Source organism: Lepisma saccharinum, chromosome 9 (assembly GCF_977018435.1).
Source record: "Lepisma saccharinum chromosome 9, izLepSacc3.1, whole genome shotgun sequence".
Taxonomy (NCBI): Eukaryota; Metazoa; Arthropoda; class Insecta; order Zygentoma; family Lepismatidae; genus Lepisma; species Lepisma saccharinum.
The window spans coordinates 46,860,555-46,880,851 of NC_139237.1; the positions used below are offsets into that span (position 1 = coordinate 46,860,555).

At 40.1% G+C, this 20,297-nt stretch overlaps 1 long non-coding RNA gene across 1 annotated transcript in view; it reads left to right on the plus strand.

Annotated features, from left to right (window-relative positions):
- The window catches only part of LOC145992656 (uncharacterized), an 89,055-nt gene extending 69,672 nt beyond the window's left edge, over positions 1-19,383 (plus strand). The window contains exon 4 of the long non-coding RNA XR_014442192.1: positions 19,184-19,383. This is a non-coding gene — a long non-coding RNA (uncharacterized LOC145992656). The remainder of the gene's footprint in view (positions 1-19,183) is intronic.
- The last annotated feature ends 914 nt before the right edge of the window (positions 19,384-20,297 follow it).

The following is a 20,297-nucleotide window of genomic DNA, read 5'->3' on the forward strand; positions in this document are numbered from 1 at the left end:
CTTTCGTGTGGTGCTTCTGCTATCTCGAGTGAAAGTAGGGTCTATATTGAAAATGACCGCCATGGATGACAAACCAGACGAACCACCGATTTGCAGTGGTGCAGGTAAGTACTCGATTAGGGATCTTTTTTCATTCAGTTGAAGAACTTCTACCGAAATGTCGGAGGTGGTGCATTATGAGAGACCGTGCCCTGAGCTATGCATAACCAAATCAAGTAAGAAAAACGGGAAAATTTTCAACAATCAGTTAAAAGTGTCTCGGTAACAAACAATATTATGTGGTGGTTCTTGTTGAATTTGTTTTAATTCCACTTTTTAAGTACCACAAAAAGGCTAATTTGGATTGGGCCACAGTTTAAAGTGGGAAATGACTACGCCTCGACCGAGTATCGAACCCTTTCATTACAAGTTAACGACGTTACGTATTATGTGTGATATAATTAGCCGAAATGGAAAATTGACCCGTCGTTTGCCTATCACGAAAAGTCACGCCCCTTTCCCCCTTCCTATGGTTTAGCTGTTTGACTCTGCATTCTGGCGAATGTCAGTGAGAGAAGGATACGCTTAAACTAATATATTAGTAAAACATTACTCACATTATTCACAGTTTAGAAGTATATAAGATCGTCACGGTTAACCCAATACAAACAAAAGTGCCATAAAATTACTTAGTATAAATAGAAGTAATACTTAATTTGTCTAAAGTTGCATTATTTTCATAAAGCTTATCCCTTTTGCGTTGATTCCCAATTTAGTAAAAAAAAAAACGAACGCACGTTCACCCCCCATATATTTTTAGTTTTGAGTTTGTATTTTAAGGCCACTTTATGCATAGATAAGCTAATCGGAACTGGACCCACAGAAGTGCAGAAATGCAGGACGTTGTCTGATTGCAATATAAATACAACTTGTAAGAAACGTGATACTTATTACGGCTGCTGGAAATATCAATATAGCAGACCCCCAAGTATTGGCATCAAACAAATATGTTCTGCATCTTCGATGTGACCTGTATTTCGATACACCGAAACCTGGTATCTAAAATCCATAACTGGCTGTCCTACGCATTTTATTCTGGGATTGACACTTCCAAGGCACAGTCAACGGCAAAGATAATGGTAGGAAAATTGCCCAACGCTATTTTCATTACATTTTCATTCTATTGTACATCCTATGTTGTTTTTAGGAGTAAACTACGTTAGTTCGAAGCGGGCAATGGCCTCTGCTTATTGATGTCATTATTTCAAATATTTATTATCACACTGTGTAATACAGACTGAATGAAAATGGTGATGGATAGTGGCGGCAATTGGGCGCCAAAACTGGGGTGCAAGGTGCCAAAACTGCTGTGCAAGGTGCCAAAACGGGGGGGGGGGGGGAAGATGCCAAAACTGGGGGGAAGGTGGCAAGGACAGTTTAGTTTCCCTTTGTATATAAGGTTTAGCATAAAAGTTGCAAAAAAAGGGAGGAAGTGCCCCCTTGCCACCTCTGGCGATGGACAATTCGTCGTTACCAGGATTTCTGAATAATAGAGCTGTCCTATGTTTTGTTGATGTTTTGTGCATAATAGGTTAGACGAACCAGGTGATTTAAATTGACTTGAGCTTTTATTATAAATCAACTTTGTGTAGAAATAGGCTAGTCATGGTGGACCTACAGTTTAAAGTTGAATCATAACACTATGTGTCTCCATCGAACACAGGACATCTTTATTACAAGACAACGAAGTTGCCACTACACCATCGGGGAGAGCCTCTAAAGACACACCAGCCAAATTATAATCGAGAACTCCAAATTACTTAGGGACAAATAAAAAAAATAGTACACTAACCCGAAAATGTAATACTAGTATGTTCCTTTCTTTAACACGAAATTAGCATGACCTGCAGACTACATGAGTGTTTCCAAAGACCAAAGATATGTTGCTTATACTCTCTCTCCTTCACAACAAACTTCAACTAAGAATTAAAACACGAGTGTTTCTCTTCGTCATATTCTGGTGAACCTGATTAACATAAATGTCAGATCTAAATTCTACTTCCAGTCCGTCTTTATTTACGTGCAGCGCGCAAGGGTAACGTTTCAGGTTTCGAATCCCAGAAAAGCATGCTTTGTACTTGTCTTTCTTGCATCATGACAGCTGTACAGTCACGAACAGTTCTGGGTTGTAACGATTTCATTGACTTTCAATTCGACAATTACAAACCAGCAGTGTCAGTGACTGTACTAACGTCCCAATTCGATATTTCAACGGCAGTGTTTTTCTACTGCTTGCGCAAGTGGGTGTTATCTGCTGCCGTAATCTACAGTCGTTCCGCTTCTCCCACTTGTTTGGCTGCGAGAGTAGTGCGTAAGAATTATTTTGACTGGTATCTAATTTTCGCTGCGGGCTACAAGCAAGGTGTAACATGATTGATTGATTTAGTTTATTTTACTTCGCGTTTTGTGCCTCTTGGCTAATTTGCGAAGATGGGGATGAGTGATGAAATGATGAAATTGATGAATGGACATTTACAAACAACCAAACCCGACCGGGATTCCAACCCGGGACCCTTGGCGTCGCAGCGCGATGTGCTAACCACTAGGCCACAGGGTCGGGTAACAAGGTGTAACAAAATTATACCTAATGCCACATATAACATGACGATTATTATTAGAGATTAATTATGATTGCCCTTTTGCGGAGTGAAATACTTTTCTCTTTCCCAATATCTAACAACAACGGGATATCAAAGTTATGAACTATGAATTAACGTAATGAATAACAGCGTTGGTTTTTCTGTGACAGTTTACTTAGGAAACTCACCTGTGGTCGAACGTTTCATTCCCAGTTTTTCTAAATGTAATATTATTATTGTATTATTTTTCTAAATCTTGTATTTACAACGACAATCAAAGAAAAGTAAGAATACCTTATTTGAAATTGTTAATCCCCCGAGACAAAGGGAGACTGAGTTCGGAATGCAAAAGTTAACCTTCGTACTTGGTTCTTGGAGAGAACCTTCATAGTATTAACATTACGAATGGTTTGTCCAATGAATATATAATACTTGTAATTGTGACAGACAGGCGGAGCAAGGGACGAAAATCCCATGGATAGAACGAAATTACTATTTACATTGGGAACCATCAAAACATGATTTGCTTACCTAAACACTACTGCATACCCAGCCCAAAGCTTGACATATTAAAAGTAATAACGAGCAAATGTAGAATGAAATATATTAAGAAACAGTTATTGGTCCATCATTCCCAGCTGAGTTTTATCTTTAGACATCTCTCATAAGTTACTTATCAAAAGTTTCATCTGTCCATAATTTTGCAAAACTCTACCTTTCCAATTCCACCTTCCTCTTCAGAGGTATACCTTGTTCGATACCCGGTGGAGGCACATAGTGGTTCGGATCTCATTTTAAAACGTTAGGTCCAGTCCCATTTAGCCTACCTGTGCATAAAAATGGACTTAAAACTATCCGTAAAAAATCCAGAGATATACCGACCTCCGTACGAAGTGGTTAGCACAGAGTTTACGACGCCAGTGGTAACGGGTTCGCATCTCTGCTGGGCATGGCTGTTCTTTGCGAGTGTTGCTGCATCCATTCCGTAATTTCATCCTATCATCACTCATCCTCATCGTCGCGATTAGACACACTCTGTAGGCGACGCTAAATAACAAAATCAAATTTTTCCATGGGCCCGCACGCACGAACAATATATACATACATTGAAGAAACGGAATAGCAGCAAAGATTTTGACATTTCCTTTCACATACTTCTGTATTTTACATTGAAGGGGCCTTAAGTGATGCTTGCCATGGGCCCAAAATATGTAGATCCGTCACTGGCAGTCATTTGTTTTCTCCTCTCTCTTCCGCATTTACCCGAGTACCGCCGTGTTGCCAGTTTCCTTCACTCCTTCGTTATCAAAAGCTTCAACAACGATAAATATTACATCTCGACTTTCGATGTGTGACGTTCATAATGATAATGCTTAGCACTGAATAAAGGTGACGACCATCTGTTGAAGAATGCTGAACATTTTGGCAACGCAGGGGCAGGATCACATGGTAAAGAGCTCATTGCGTCACTACTCTCCGACCGCTCCCTTACTGTTGAAAATTAAATAACAGGGCCAGTGGATTTTTCTCATCTTGGTCAAGCTTAAACATCAAATTCATTCTCTCTATTTTTCTTAGCTGAAGTTCGACTTTCAATCATTCTTCGGCTAATTCCGTCCTTTGATGCTGATACGTTTTCACCTTTCAAGTAAATGCAGGATTTATTGATTTGGATTTGGTGTTTGAATAGCACTTTCTGCTAATCGGGACTGGACCTACAGTTTAAAGTGGGATCCAAACCACTGTGTGCCTCCACCGGGTATCGAACCCGGGACCTCTCATTACAAGGCGACGACGCTACAACTGCGCCATCGGGGAGACCCAAGTAAATGCAGGAAAAATCATGCCTTGTGTAAGAACTAAGAAGCTAAGAGGATGAAAAACGTTTCTGCTCTGTCACTTTCCCTTCCTGCAAGAAAGCGATAAGAACTGCGTGCTTTTTTTTCCCCTTTCGCCAAACTACATTGTACATGCAGTACAAGAAGACCTGTGTCCGGTGGTGCGGACGGAATAGATAGTCAAAATGCTACAAAAGGAACGTTTGACCCATCTTCCAGGGCTGAAAGACGGTGTTACGGAGTATCTTTGCGAAACTTTTCTTTGGTTTGTTCAAAAGATTTACTGGTAATTCATTACCGCAAAGATTACTGTAACTGTGTTTGCTTTACCAATATTATTTCCGTACTCAACCCACGATTTTCAAAGTGCTTTGAAGCAGTCGAACGGTTATTGCCTAACATATACGGCCAGCCCTATGTAGTTGTGGTAATTTCTTCGGCCTGTAATCAAGGAGATCCGGGTTCGATACCCGGGGGAGACACACAGTGGTTCGGATACAACTTTAAACTGTAGGTCCAGTCTTGATGAGCCCATCTTAGCATAAAGTAAACTAAGAAATCAAGTTAGCGTGATAACAGATTTATTTACCGGTGGGAGCTCGAACATTTCTGGCTCTTGAAGCCAGGTGGGAAGCTACGTGAATTAGTGGGATCCGATCGAGAAAACCAGATAACAGCGGCAATGCGATTCGATGTTCTGATCACGTGTCAACCAATCAACAGGCGTTTGTTATTCAAGGGCAGTTTCGCCACGGAGTTTATTCATCGTGACTGTTATATAGATGATTAATTGATAAGATGAGCGGGAAAATATTGAAGAATCAGTCTGTTATCCTAACCACTACGTCAGCTTGTATTGTGTTTCACGCTAAACAGAGCCGAATTCTGTCACTTGGTTATGATATGCCAGCTGGAAAGTTATGGAACAGCTGCCTATCTACTCGTACAAGGGGTTTTAGAGCAACTTTCCTTTTAAGAAAACGTCAAATTTAGGAAAAAATTGCATGATCCAGGAGTGGTAAGAAATAACTCATAATCTCCTTATGCTCACATCCCTTTACTACATTTATAGGCACGCCACTGAAAGGGTGGGAATATTACCCACAAACAGGAGCGGGGTGTAAGGGATGACTTTCCTTCAAGCGCCTAAATGACAACGTCTCTTTTAGGTACGACACGAAGGACTCAAGGAAGGGGGGCGGGGGGTTGGTACTAGAATACCTAGGGCCGCACAAAAATGAGAAGCTGAAGGAGCAGAAGCGAAAAAGACCATGGACTATTAAAATTTCTTAACGTTGTTATAATAGCAGAATAGAACATGTCAAATCCTTTTTCTTGCTAATTTCATGAACGAAGGAGTATCTAGCGCTTAAATAAGTTCTTACATCATGACCATATTTTCAAAGGTCACGTGATACAAACAATATGTACAATTTTATTGCTCGAATATAAACAATTGTTCCTCGAAATAAGAATGTAAACATTTTGAATGCCAACAATTAAAAGTCAAGTGGAGAGATATTGAAGGCTGAAATCAACATCCTTGTTTCTTGGTTCGCGTCCATTGTGGCTATTGTTTTCCTTTAGTGCGTTTGCGGTATTTGTGTTATATGGCGAAATATATATTGAAAGTGGCAGTTTTAAAGGACAACGAAGTTTAATGAATATTTTTAATCAGATGTATCGATATTTTAAACTACACAAGTGCTATTAGTACAGAGTGTGCATTTTGCACACAAACGGGGCTTTGGCGTCTAGACTCACACTCAGTCTGTGTGTTGCTAACCGCTCATGCGTGTTCGTCATTGCCTGGCTTCAATTTCACCCTAATCTTCGCGTGACCAAAAGAGACAGAAGCGAGATGTAAACTAATCAAATCAATAAGTAGATAACAGCAGCAAATGTTGTGTCTTCATGCAAATGTCGCATATAATGTGAAGGCTAGGATGAATGATGAAACAGACTGTTGGAACAAACACAACTTCATGTCCAGGTTTTTTAACCGAGATGCGAACCTAGGACACCGTGTGTTTTGTGGCACGCTACGCTAACAATTCAGCCACAGAGCCGGCTTGCGGGAGTGATTTCCGAGACGTAAACGATATAACTGGGAAGATGAAAAGAGACTGTTGCATTGGCGTCTTCAAGTCTGCACGGAGCGTTCACCACATCAGTTGCAAAACCTTAACTTGATTTTGCTGTTTCATGGGTGATATTATTTATTCCCATATTTTCGGTCATTGTGTTTCTGTATAATCAAGGGGTCTCGTGTTCGATACCCGGTGGAGGCACTAGTGGTTCGGATCCCAATTTAAACTGTAGGTCCAGTCCCGATTAATCTGACTGTGAATAAAGTGGACTTAAAACACCAAGTCAATTAATTGTGTTTCTGTAGTCGAACTTTGAGAAATGCATGCGAAAATAAATGTTAATTCCACGATGGTGGATTAAGGGTGTATGCTTTGTTAACTGACTAGCAATTACAATTATGGAAAATTAAATCTTTGTAGGTAGGCTCACCTAAAGACTACTGGTAAAATGTTTTACTTTTATGTAGGACTGCTGAATTCACCGCATTATTCCTACAAGGGAAGGGAAACTATGTCTTCAAAATGTAAATACTTTTATCCAAAACACGATTAGCCTTCCTGTGCATAAAGTGGACTTGAAACAAAAAATTAATCAATCAATCTTATCCAAAACGCTAGTAAAAAAAAATTAAAAAAGAGGGTGGTAAAAGTTGTTTTCAGCACTCTGTCGCTGTCCTCAATATTTCGGCATCCATGTCTTACTTGAGAAGCACGGACTTGAACTTTCCTACAGCATAAACGAAATATTACGTGCAACCCTCCCCCACTCCATCCGCCAAAAAATCTGCTGCTACCAGGGGGCTCTGGGTTCTACTCTAACTCCGCGCTTTTAATCCGAGGAGACGGGGTTCTTTACACATTGACTCACATCCTAGCCTTTCATGAAAATTCGCGCTTTTAGTAGGTCATTCCCAGTGAATAGAACTGCGGAGGTGTAGCTCGCGCACATTCAAACAATGTTTGTTAAAAAGAACTTACGAAGCTTGGTTCACGTCAAAATAGAGGCCTAGCAGTCTTTGTCGAATTGTATTCCTCGTCCCCATCTGTCTCCATATCGATGGCGGGGCAATCGTTTCACGGTTAAGCTCTCGCTATTAGTAATATTTTATCATTACTGCAAGAATTGTGCGTTACTTTTCCTTTCCTTTATGCTTACTTGAGAAATGTAGATTTATTTCAATTTCAATGGTTTTTATAGTTTTCACTTTGTTCTACAATACGTATATCCTATCAACATACGTATTTTGTATTTTTACCTGCTCAAATGATATAACTTGGTTCTCTAATATCTAGAGTTGAAGCACGGCCAATTTGTAGCCATTTTTATAACTTACTTAAAACTGTTATTCCGACGAAAATTATTTGTGTTATTGAAGTCGTGACTTTACAATTTTATGATCTGTAGGAATCGAAGATGAAAGAGTTTCAAATTACATCACCTAGCCTATACCTTTTTTCGACTACATTTGAATTTTATTCTAGCTCAGGAGTAAAAGACAGAAGAGGAAAGGTGGCAGCCAAATTGTTGAATGAATGGGAATCTGACCAAAGCGAAGAACCCTTGCAGCAATACCATATAATACATGATTGCAAGCATAAAACCATTGTTTTACAAAAGAACTACAGTTAAGACTGGAATAAGTTTGTTTTTTCTTATCCCTAGCTTCCCCTGGCGTACAAGAAATTAACATACCTGAGGGGGCCTCAGAGGCCCAGAAATTTGTTTCCTTTTTAACATTAAAATTAAAATTCATGGAACAATTTTTTAATGAATCATTTCTTCTTTTGTTGTTCATATAACTTATATAACAAATATAATAATTGCAAAATGACCATCATGTGAACCAATTATTACACGAGTGTCACACACATTTTATCATTCACTAGACCTCAAAATTACATGTTAATGTTGAATCAATGGTATTTCTTGTTTTCGTATGTGCTGTTCTCAAGTAATTATAATAGCTACATTAATTACCATAATTATCAACCAATTGTACACTGTTACAGGCACAAGTTTCATGGCGGAACATACTGATAGGCCCACAGCGTGAATTTTCCTCCTATGTACGTTAATTTCATCATTGTATGAGCAAAAGTAATTCTGAAATATTGGTAGGGACCATTGCAACGTATTTCAATTTATTTTCATTTTTTAAATACAAATGTCCACAGTTGAGAATTTGGTTGGCCTGGAATCCCCCCCCCCGGGTAAGCTAGTGCTAACAATATATCATTTTAATTAAGGCGCGGGGGAGGGGCTGATTCCAAATAAATAATGGTTATGCACAATATAATGTAATCTAGTCAGTAGGGCACCTGTCTGCCACACGGGAGTCCCTTGGATGATCTAAGGTCGAAATGTTTCCGCCGTTGTCCCCGCGTAAAGCGACTGGAGCTCATCCAGCCTCAAATAAATGGTGGGTAACTAGAGGTAAAACTCTGGGGTGTAAAGGCGACAGGAACGTAGTGCTGATCACATCACCTCCAAATTGGCCGTGATCGAAGAGTGTGTGAGGCCTTACACATCTTTTTAGATAGTCTGTTAATCTTTACGAGACTAAAACAAAATGAAGAAGAACTGCATTTAGAATGTAATCGTTATATGCGTACCTTCAGTCACTGCCACAAATACTGTAGGCGCAATGCCTATCAAGTGTGTTAAAAAAACACCCCGAAACGTTTGCCGAAATCGTGGCCATGACGGTGGGTGTGATTTCGCGCAATGAATATCATCCAGTGGAAATTGAACCACTGAGGCTCTAATGGGGATCGAACGCCAGACCGCCGCATCGTCACATGTGATACCGTTACCACTACGTGACTTGCGATAGCGGACAGCAGTAATACTATTTCCCCATCTTTCTTTGCAGTTCACGTTAATTGTGCAGCGAACTTGAATCAATTGGGGGTATTGCGTTCCCAACTATAACTATCCCCCTGCACACGCCACTGATACTTGGGTGTATACATTACTCTCGTTCACTTGGAAGTGAACCCGAAACTCGAGCTCTCACAGCAGATCCAGCACACATGTCTGGGCGAAACAACTCCAGAGTCCAGACTCTTAGGCGCCAGTAAAAGATAGCGGTGGAGTCGTGCGAGTTTCGTTGAAAGGAACGTTCATTTCTACACACGTGGCCAAAGTCCTTTGTTACACTGGTTTTGTTGCGTTTTTACTGTTGTCAATATTTATCTGCAGGATACATGCAAGGCGTAACAAAATTACGATTTATCTTTTGCAGAGTAAAAAAAAAAATTCTTTCGATAAAGTTAACAACAACGAGATAGGAAAATACTTAACCAGACATCAACAAAGTGAATAACAGCATTTGCTTTTCTTCACCTTTTGATGTATTACCAACGCAAATAGATGCCATTGTGTTTTTTAAAACTGCCGATACTGTGCGTAGATGCAGTGAGGACTTCTGCCACCAAAATGGCACGTTTGCTGTCTCTTCCAATTCTCTCTATACTCTGCCCCGGGTATCTATGGAGCAAGGCTGCGCAAGAAAGGGGAAGAGTGAGTAAGCGGAGCGCTGCTGGAAAGGGTGGTCGTTGTTCACCTTTACCACAATCCCGTTCCCTCGCACGCGTTCATTAGTCAGTCCTCCATATTGACTGATTGCGCAGAGACTTGCTTTCGTTCGGCCGCTGCAGAGAAACCTGGGGCAGAGCATATTTCCAAATTATTTCCTATTTGCCTCATTAGAGATACGAAACTGACATAGGAATTCCAACCCAGAATTTTTGGTGCTAAGATAATGAGTCCACCGAGATTTTACAATACTAACGTCCTTTAACTTTTCCAAGCAATCATAGCTGAAAGATATAAAAAGGTTCGATTATAATTCTGTTAAAGTAGAAGTATTTTTCGTAAGTAACGAAAGCGCTTTGCTCATATTCGAATAGCACCGTTCAGTAAACAAACGATTCATTGATTGACTTTGTGTTTTAAGTACACTTTATGCACAGTGTGGCTAATTGGGACTAGACCTACAGTTGAAGGTGGAACCCGAAACACTATATTCCTATGCCTTCATCCGCTATCGAACCTGGGACCCCTTGATTACAAGGCGACGACGTTACCACTACACCAACGGGGAGGTCCCAGTTAACAATCGAAACACAATACGAGTGCAAGGAAGAGTAACAGTGTAAATAATGCTTTCTTTTCTTCTACAACACACCCGATATTAACACACTTTCAAACAACATCGCTAATTTTGGTTACCGTCAATACTTTCTTCTACAGATGAAGCAAATGAAAATTGATATGTGAGGGCATAGTCTTGAGCACGGGGGGCGCCAATGGTACCTGACCACCCTCGAATGTGTACTCAAAAAATAAAATATGTAGAAACAACCACTACAATAATGAAAGTTATATTTCCCGTAATGCCTCCAAATTGGAATTTTAACAGTTTGGTTTTTCTCGAGTTCTAGCCAGATGGGAGAAGCGATTTGCAGCCAAAGCTGGAAACATCTCCCTTTCTCTCATTCTCATTCTACCTTTACTAACCAGATATTGTTGAGAAGCATCGACAAGGAGAAAAAGTATACAAAATTGATTTATGTACGAGAGGTGGTCAGAATTGCTACAGCGTAGAGCTAGAATTTATGTTTGCATTCATTAATATTTACATCGCTTTTCAGCCACTATTGGCGACGACGAAGATGAATTGAGAGTTACACTTACAAAGGTAGACTCATGCAGGCCGGAACTTAAAAATACTTGATTGATTTATTTAAATTATGGACACGTCAGCACATTTAACACTCACTCTGGTCCCCAATTTCCCAGTTCTTCACTGCCTTCATTTGAAAATGTTGGTTTTCTTAAAATTTCGGAGTGGACCGTAGCCCCTTCAACCATCCCCCCTCGGCCTACGGCAGTGATTACGTACAGTCGAGGCAAATACTAGAACTGCCGTCGTCTGAAGACTCAAGTCTGTACACCCTAGTTAAAAACAGATGTTGCGAAGGGCAACTTAGCATGCAGGGCGCCAACACGCAACCGCAGAGGATTATACTGTCCGTGCATCTGGGCTCCAGATCCTCATTATTCTGCAGAATGCGGTCCAGGGTTTTACTGCGTGGAATTCGTACTCTTCACAAACGTCACGCCTTACACCTCACACAGGGAATCAAACCCGGATCCATTGGCACCTAGGTCGCCAGTATACCACTGAACACGCTCGACCACCGAGCTATCTACTTATGACCCATACAATGCAATGAAAAATGCTACACGCCAGGCTGATAAAAATCAGAAGGACTGATAATAGCCTAATTGTCAAAGAATACTTTTTACTCCAAGGTGTGACTTTAACGACTAACTAAAGTAAACCATCCTCTAGAGAAATATTTTAGTGCTAAATTTTGGACTTTAGAAGATGTTGACTTTTGCGTTTTGCGTTTTGCGTTTTTGCCAAATAAAAATTTTCTGCATTTTGGGTGAGCTGCCCCAGAAAGAGATACCATATGTAAGCACAGTTTGAATCTGTCCAAAAATATACTGTTCTTAAAACATTCAAAGTTAAAACATTTCTCAAAATTCTCATCATGTAGCAGAGCCTGCTTAACTTTTGAGTTAAATTAGTAATTTGCATGTCCCAAGACAGGTTTGTGTCTGTCAATACTCCTAAGAATTTTATTGCATTGCATTCTTTGACGACTTCTTAAGTTTTTTATTTATTTTGCTGGGTTAAAATTTATTAGAACTGTTTTATTAACATTCAGGGAAAGCTTGTTGTTGTTTAGCCAGGTGTTTAGTTGTGTTGTTGTTGAAATGGAATTCTTTTGAAGTTGCTCATATTCCAGGCTTTTTACTATGATATCAGAGCTTAACTTGCTTGTTGTTGACCATGGCAACAGACGTTGCTAGGGAACTTCATTTTCACCCCAGAAACTACTAAGTGAATTATGCTAGACTGTTCGAATTTCAAAATATGAGCCTCATAATTTATTACAGAGGAATTCGAGGGGAATGACGGAAAACAATTATTTTTCAATTACGTTTTAATTTGTGAAAATCACAAAATACGTAAATATTGCTTTTCCAATTTAGTGTCCCTATTGAATCCGTTTACGGAAAACATCCAACTAACTATCTTGAAACTGTTTTTACTTACCCAGCTTATTATTAAGAAAGTAAACAAGAGGCCGAACACACATAACTTTATGTTCAGAACTTTTCAAATAAGGGAGCCACGTCGGCGAGCGCACGAGACATGTCGCTATTTAATTCGTTTATATGAAATATCTAAATATTTTGAAACGGACCATATGTACCCAGTTTATTATAATGAAACTAGACAATAATATGTGTTAAATATTTGTAAAATATTAGAGCATATACACACGCAAGCGAACTTATACACTTGTTTCCCTTCATCCAATACAACATGCACGCATCTTCAAAATCATTAAGATCACTGAGGAACCCCAGCTATAACATGATTGGGCCCACAACGTGGCCGAAGGTCAAGCATGCGAGCGTACAAGTCGTGGCCAATGGCCACGCCAAAAGTGCGCGAGTCTTTCCACATAGAAACGCTGCAGCACAGTCGGAATATTGGCCACCCTTCTTCTTCACGCCACTGTTCGATCATATCAAATTACATGCGCATGTTGATGGTTTGAAATCTCTGGAATTCAGAAGGAGCGAGCGAGTGATTTAGACCTCCCCCTTCTGTTCCAGCCGTAAATACAATAACGTGATGATTCAGTTACAGAGGAAGAAAATAATAGCTACTATAGTTTTAAGGCAACAGTAAGAACTGGCTGTGGAGGAGCGTCGGTACTTAATGGACAAATCGCAGAATAACTAACAACCTAGCAGAATATGTACTAACTATGGACTTAGCATCAATGTCCTTCAAGAACGTAGTTTCTGAGGCGTGTTACATGGAAGTGGAAACGCTGATATTGGAGAGCCTTCTAACAGTTCACTCATTAGGTCCTTAGTTATGTTGTCATTTATATAGGGTGACGAGACAGTCCCGTTTGAGAGGCGTGTCCCGGTCGTCCCTTCGATATTATTTAAAAACACTATTTGTACCGTTTTAGAAAAGCCTAGGGGTTAGCTTGAAAACCAAGTATAAAGTTGAGACATTTCATGCTAAAAAAAAAAGTTGTATTGTTTTGCGTGTGTTCCGTTATTTGTAGAGAGTGCATAAGCATGCCCAAGAAACGTATATGCAGTTTCAATATGAACTTGGGACAAACCACAAACTGAAGTGGGAAATCACGCGTCAGATGTGTGGGGTAAGGTTTTTGAGGAGATTTACAAACGGTTGGTGAAAAATAAAGCCGCTCTCAAGAAGATTGATTGTTCTGATACATACTTCTGGCACTCCCCAACTTCTGCGTAGGGCTAACATCAAAGGTTGATCAGAAGGAACCAGAAATACTGTGTAAGTCACACCGAGATTATAATAAATAATAGCTTTTGACAACGAGAGATCATATTTCAAATAATAAAATAATAATAATACTTTAATTATAACAATAAATTTATAATTAGGCCTAACTGATTTTTCAGGAGGGGAGGAGGTACACTGATCTCCTTGGGATGTCCCGTTTTGGGGTCAAAATATTATGGGCACCCTACTACTAGGGTGCCAAATATCTAGCTCCTGGCTTCTCATTCCATTGTAATTATCATACTCTTACCATGAAAAGGTCTCCTGCGTATTATCTGCGGTCCCGGGTTCGAACTTAGATGAGAGCTCCAAAATTTGGGTGATGACGCAACACAATTAATATAATTCAAAGACTTAATAAGGTTCTCCAGGCGGGGGAGAACCGGAAATTTTTCCACCTGTTCAGGCAGCTCCGGCGTCCACCCATCGTCGTATAAAGTGGGTACCTGGAGGAAACTCTGGGGGTAAAGGCGGCAAGGGACGTGGTGTTGATCACGTCACCCCTACCTTCGGCCGTAATCAAGAAAGTGTGAGGCCCTAACCCCACGCTCCCTATACGCCTTCATGGCGTGGTGCATTGCACAGGGGAGCACTTTCCCTTCACTTTTTTTTTTAATAAGGACGATCTGGCTCCTATTGAGAAAGTCTGATAACAGCGTCGATGGGACTGAATGCGATCAACGAAGAACCCATTTGATAAGCTCTGGTCTTCAAAAGGCTGTTGGACTATAGAGTTACTAAATACATGGTAAAAACAGATAACTTGGTCCAAATTTAACAAAGTATATCTTGTCCCAACCCTCCATCCCCGGTCACGTTCCTGGTCTTGTATATATATAAGTGTCACTTCACCAGAAACCGAATTCATTGCCTGTGTGTTCACTGCAGGTCGGTCTGCTTGAGACGATTCCAGACACTTTGGCGCCAGCGGCCAGCTGGGTCGCTCGGAACTTGCTTTTGGCGCGCCACGATTCGGATGGAAACAGACAACTCTGCTAGTGATTCTTGCAGTCTAATTCTCGAATGAATATTTCACTTGCTCTCGTTGCCTTCACTAATTCTATTTAAACCAGCCCAATAATCAAAGAACAAAATAGCTATATTGGGAACCTTTCAACAACTCCCACATTCGCAAAATAGTACATATTGTGCTTGGTTAAGTCCGCTTTATGCACAGTAAGGCTTATTGGGAATGGATCTACAGTTTAAAGTGGAATCCAAACCACAAAGTGCCTCCACCGGTATCGAACCCGGGACCCTTTGATTACAAGGCGACGAAGCAACCAATACGCCATTTTTTTTAAGGAATACCCCTAACCGGAAGTATCCCCCGTTTTTCACTATATTATCAAGATTTTCATTTCTCGGTTATTCTCAATTTTCAGTTTTTCTCATTTGGACAAACAAATACCCGTGCCTTAACCGGGACTCGCACCCGGAACCCCTGACGTCGTAGCGCTCTGTGATAACCACACCGTCACGGAGGTCGACAGGGCCATCGGGGAGGCTTTAAGCGGAACTCGTACCCCTCCTACTTGACTGCGAGAAGAACTACCGAAATAAGAAAGGACCGGGCGTCCGGTAAAAAAGGCGCGAAAACGAAATGCTTGTGATCCAGGTGCTAGGACGCAAAGAAGCACCAGCAGGCTTCATGGGTGACGTGGAAGTAGAGGTCAGGTGATCAACAGTTACTGTGATTGGGTGGTTGCAAGGAATGAGATTTATAAAACATTTTCTTGTTCGCTCCATTCGCGAAACAAACATTTCTCTACGATTCACATCAAGTTTATACGTCAATCATTTATTATTACAATTATGCCCTATTTCAGGGGATCCCAAACTTTGTAGTTTCAAAAGTTTTCCGCGGTGCCCAAGTCAGAATATAGGCATAGGCCTATCTAAAACTTGCAACGCTAAGTTAGTGTTGTTAGGTTGCTTGCCTTATGTTAAAAAATAAGCACATATTTCAAATTCAGAAACATTGTTTATGTAAAAAGTACTAAATAAGCACATGTTTGGAACAATCATATCTAAAACCCTGTGTAGACTAACAAGTAAGTGGCATTTCAGTTAAAATTCCGGAACATTTCGCGGCACCCCAGGGCGCCGCGGCGCACCCTTAGGGAACCACTACCCTATTCAATATTGAATCAGTTTGTTAAGAAAGGTTTAATTAAAATGTCCATTAAGACTCACACCATTATAAACTTGGATAGTTGTGCTGTACTGGACTTCTGGTAAATTAACACTTAATTCATTTTACAAAGAAATTAAATAAGTTACTTTTCCTTTGCTCCTTTTGTTCAAATGTACAGTCTACATGGAACAGCCATCTGAAGCACCACCCTCCTCCCCCAATCTAATAACTCCAAGAGAAATAACTTTTTTGTCGACTATAGTCTCCAAATTCTGTTCTCAACCAGAGAGATAAAATCGTAACAATTCTATTGCGAGTGACCCTTCACAACGATGAGGAAAGTGAGATCCTAGTTCCAGCGAATAATTTGTTAGGGCCGCTTCAGTTGATTATAGTGCACGCTGAGTGTGCACATAAAGTAGAGTTTCAAATATAATGAGTGGCTTCGCAAATGATGTACGGAGACTGTATTTGTATAAGTATTCTCTTCCTTTCCTCAGGAGAATTCAATAAAACAATGGCTTGGTGTAGCTTTCAGAGGGGAGCGGCACGTGACACGCTTAACTTGCAAACCAGCATTCAGAAATAAATGCAACCTTTCGTATCAAGACAAGTCAAGCTGCACGTGTAGCTCTGATTAGGCCGTTTTCTCAATACCGTGCATCCTGTCACCTAGTGCTCTTGTTAGCTCATGCGCGGTGAATGTTTGGATTTAGACTAACTGTGCTAGTGTCGCTTGCCGCTTGCAGCTTCTGTGTGAATTCTCCGTGTCGCTTGTCGCCTGTCACTTGTCGTCTGTCGTTTGCAGCTTTCTTGCCTTGTAAGGGAGATTACACACGAAAGCGCCAACCAACACATGTCCCTTGGAAGCGAACCAGCAGTAATGAATTGAACCTTTCGAACAGAAGCGACACGACAAGATGCAGGTGTGGCTTGTAGCTTGCGTGGCCAGTTTTGTTAATACCGTGCATCATGTCGCTTCGTACTTTTGTTCGCGCATGCGCGGTGAATGCTATGCCTTATATTGAATGGTCTAATGTCGCTTGTCGCTTTGGTATAAAATCTCCATGTCGCTAGTCGCCTGCCGTTTATGCCGTTTAAGCAGATTCCAGACCGAAGCGTAACGCGACAAGCGACAAGCCTCGGTAATCATTGCAACGTTTCGAATGATGCAGCACGGTAAGCTGCAAATATTGCATGTCGCTTGGTTGTGTCACTCAAACTGGCTACTTTATCAATGTTGTGCATCGTGATGCCTCCACTTGTCGTGCACGGGCGGTGAATGTTTTAGTCTACAAGACAAAAGGGACCCGTGTCTCTTGTCGATGTGGAAGCACACTGTCGCTTGTCGCCTCCGTCAGAATTCTTCCCCTGACCCCTTCAAGGAGACTTCAGATCGAAGCGACAAGTGGCAGGCGACAATCGACAGACAACACTGGCATGGACGTCAGCAGGGTTTTTTTCCAGGGAAGGGCAAGGAAGGTATTTTTTTTCCAGGGGGAGCAAATAAGCCACATTTTACCCAATGTTCCTTCAAAAAAACATTGCTTACATTTGAATTTATCATGTTCGTGCATTAATTAACACATATTATTGTGGCTGAAATGGAATTATATGTGTGAAATATATCATTTTTGGTTGACTTTCATTTTCCAAAAGGGGGCACGGGTCCCCCTTGCCCCCCCTTACGGACTCCCATGAACACTGGCGACTTCGATCTAAAGCAAGAAATTCACCGCTCATGCGCGAAAAACCTAATGCACCGAGCCGAAAGCGACATGTGCAGCTTGCCCTGTCGCATAAATGCGAAAGGTCGAATTGATTACTGAGGGTTCAATTCCAAGCGATACGTATCTCTTGTCGCTTGTTACATATTGCGTTTCGCTTGGTAGCGTTCTAATAAAGAGCTTCGTTTCACACAGTTGCGGCATGATAGGCCACACAAGCCTGCTTTGATTTCTGAAATCTTCAAACAACACATAAAAGTATGCAAAGTAAAAATTAAGAGTCAGCGATTAGGGTAAATGTGATTATTTTCTCAATTCTACAGTGGGGCATAAACTCCTTAAGTACGCCACAGACTGCGCCGCAGTTAATCCCTTCCTAACTCCGCCGCGAGAGGAACTCTTCTTTTTTTTCCCCCTCCCCTTCCGAATGCTCTGCGCCGAGACAGACAAGCTACGCGCTCTCAATTGACGCTGTAAAGCGCGTTTCACAACTTCTTGCTCAATTCGGTATGGCACGTAGCTGCTTACACACAGGAAGAAATCATGTGACCTACAAGAATTGTGATTGGTTGGACCGGTTTTGCAATATTGATTGGTACCCACAACGGATGCAATTGTATTAAAATTACAACACGTAAATTAGACAGGTGATATTGGTACCAGGTTCCAGCAAGAATAGTAACCATTTTTTCGTCAGGAAAACTGCATAAATGATAATTTTCAAAAACCACGGTGGTATTTGTAATCACATGCATGGTCTCGACATTTTAAAATGAATTTGATTTTGCTAATTTATCAAATTATAGTGGTTCCAACAACATATGTACACTCACTCGGGCCTTATAAGACCACGTTTACACGTGTGTGTGGGTGCGTGTGTGTGTGTGTGTGTGTGTGTGTGTGTGTGTGTGTGTGTGTGTGTGTGTGCAAAGGTAAATATTTTCCCTTTGCATTGCATTGTACTGTACTATAAAGGCAAATAAGTAGTTTGGGTAGATCTCGACCAGCTGGAGGTGATGTGATCAGCACCCGATCCCGGCTACCTTTTCCTCAAGGGTTGTAATATATAATTTGAAAAATAAACCATTTGTCAAATAATTATAAAATTATCCTCTACAAATTATGAAATGACTTACTAATGAAACCACATAATCAATTAAACTTGAAAGAATCTTATTTATTTCCTGCTGTAAGAACAATCATCTTAAAAAATAAGCATGTTTTTGCAGTGACAACTGCAACAAAAATAATCCATGTTTCAATCAATAGCGCAAGTCTGATATTCTTCTTCTTTGTAGTATCGTTAAAATTTGTCTTCTAAAATTAATTTGCATTGTACTTTGTAGGTTCCCAGCATGAAGAGGAGTACGGCCGGCTTTTTCAGAATTTAGGAATCGATATTCCTTATTTATTTTCTTCAAAATTTTGAATTTATATCTTGATGTCGAAAATAATTGTAATTTCAAGAAAGCATGATTGCAAATGAAAAAAAATGTAGTTTGATTGTAAATTGAAATGATAAAATTCAATAAAGTTATGAAAATATTACTTTGCTTTGTATTGCAAAATTATATATTTTATGTATGTACGTACATAATTTACTGCTGCACATGGCAGAGGAACATAATTTACACATTTTTTTTTAGATTATGAATATTTTCCTTTCCAAAACGATATTTCTTCGTCATTATGATAAAATGCGTCATTTGTTTACTAGTGCTGTATTTCAGATTATTATTTTAAGTACAAATGTTATTTAATATGACAATATTAGATACGTTTGAAGCTTTAAAACAAAAATTAAAAGACCCATATCTACGATTTTGATAACTTTGTGAAATATTTCATCACTGATTAAAATATTTCCCTTTGGTTATTTTACGTTACGTTTGGGTTAACTTTGGTACAACGATGACTGTAATGTTATTGTAATGAATTGGTGATTGCGACAAACATGCAACATTCGAATGATGTCACATCCACTGACTGTAAGACACTTGCACATCCATTGCGTTCCTGCTCTGATATTCGTCTTGTCATCGTTGAAATTATTATACACTAGCTAATTACCCGGCGTTGCCCGGGTTTTTAATGAATTCTAACTATAGCTTAAAATGTAACTAATTTCATTTACAGGTATTTAAAAGTATAAGTACAGTATACGTAAAGTAATATATTTTAAAATTCATTATAATATAATTGTAACAAAAATTTATGAACAACATTTTTAGTTCCACCTCCAAGAACAAAAATAAATCAATTGAACGACATTGGGAGTGTCACTATTCACCTTATCGACACCAAAATCTATGGATTCCACACCAATATCGGTCGTTTTCGATTATTTTTTACATGTCACCTACTTCCCATCCCCACCCCTAGGGGCACCAGGGGTGTCTTGGAATTGAAAGCATTGGGAGAGTCACTATTCATCTTAACGACTCCGAAAACTGTGGATTC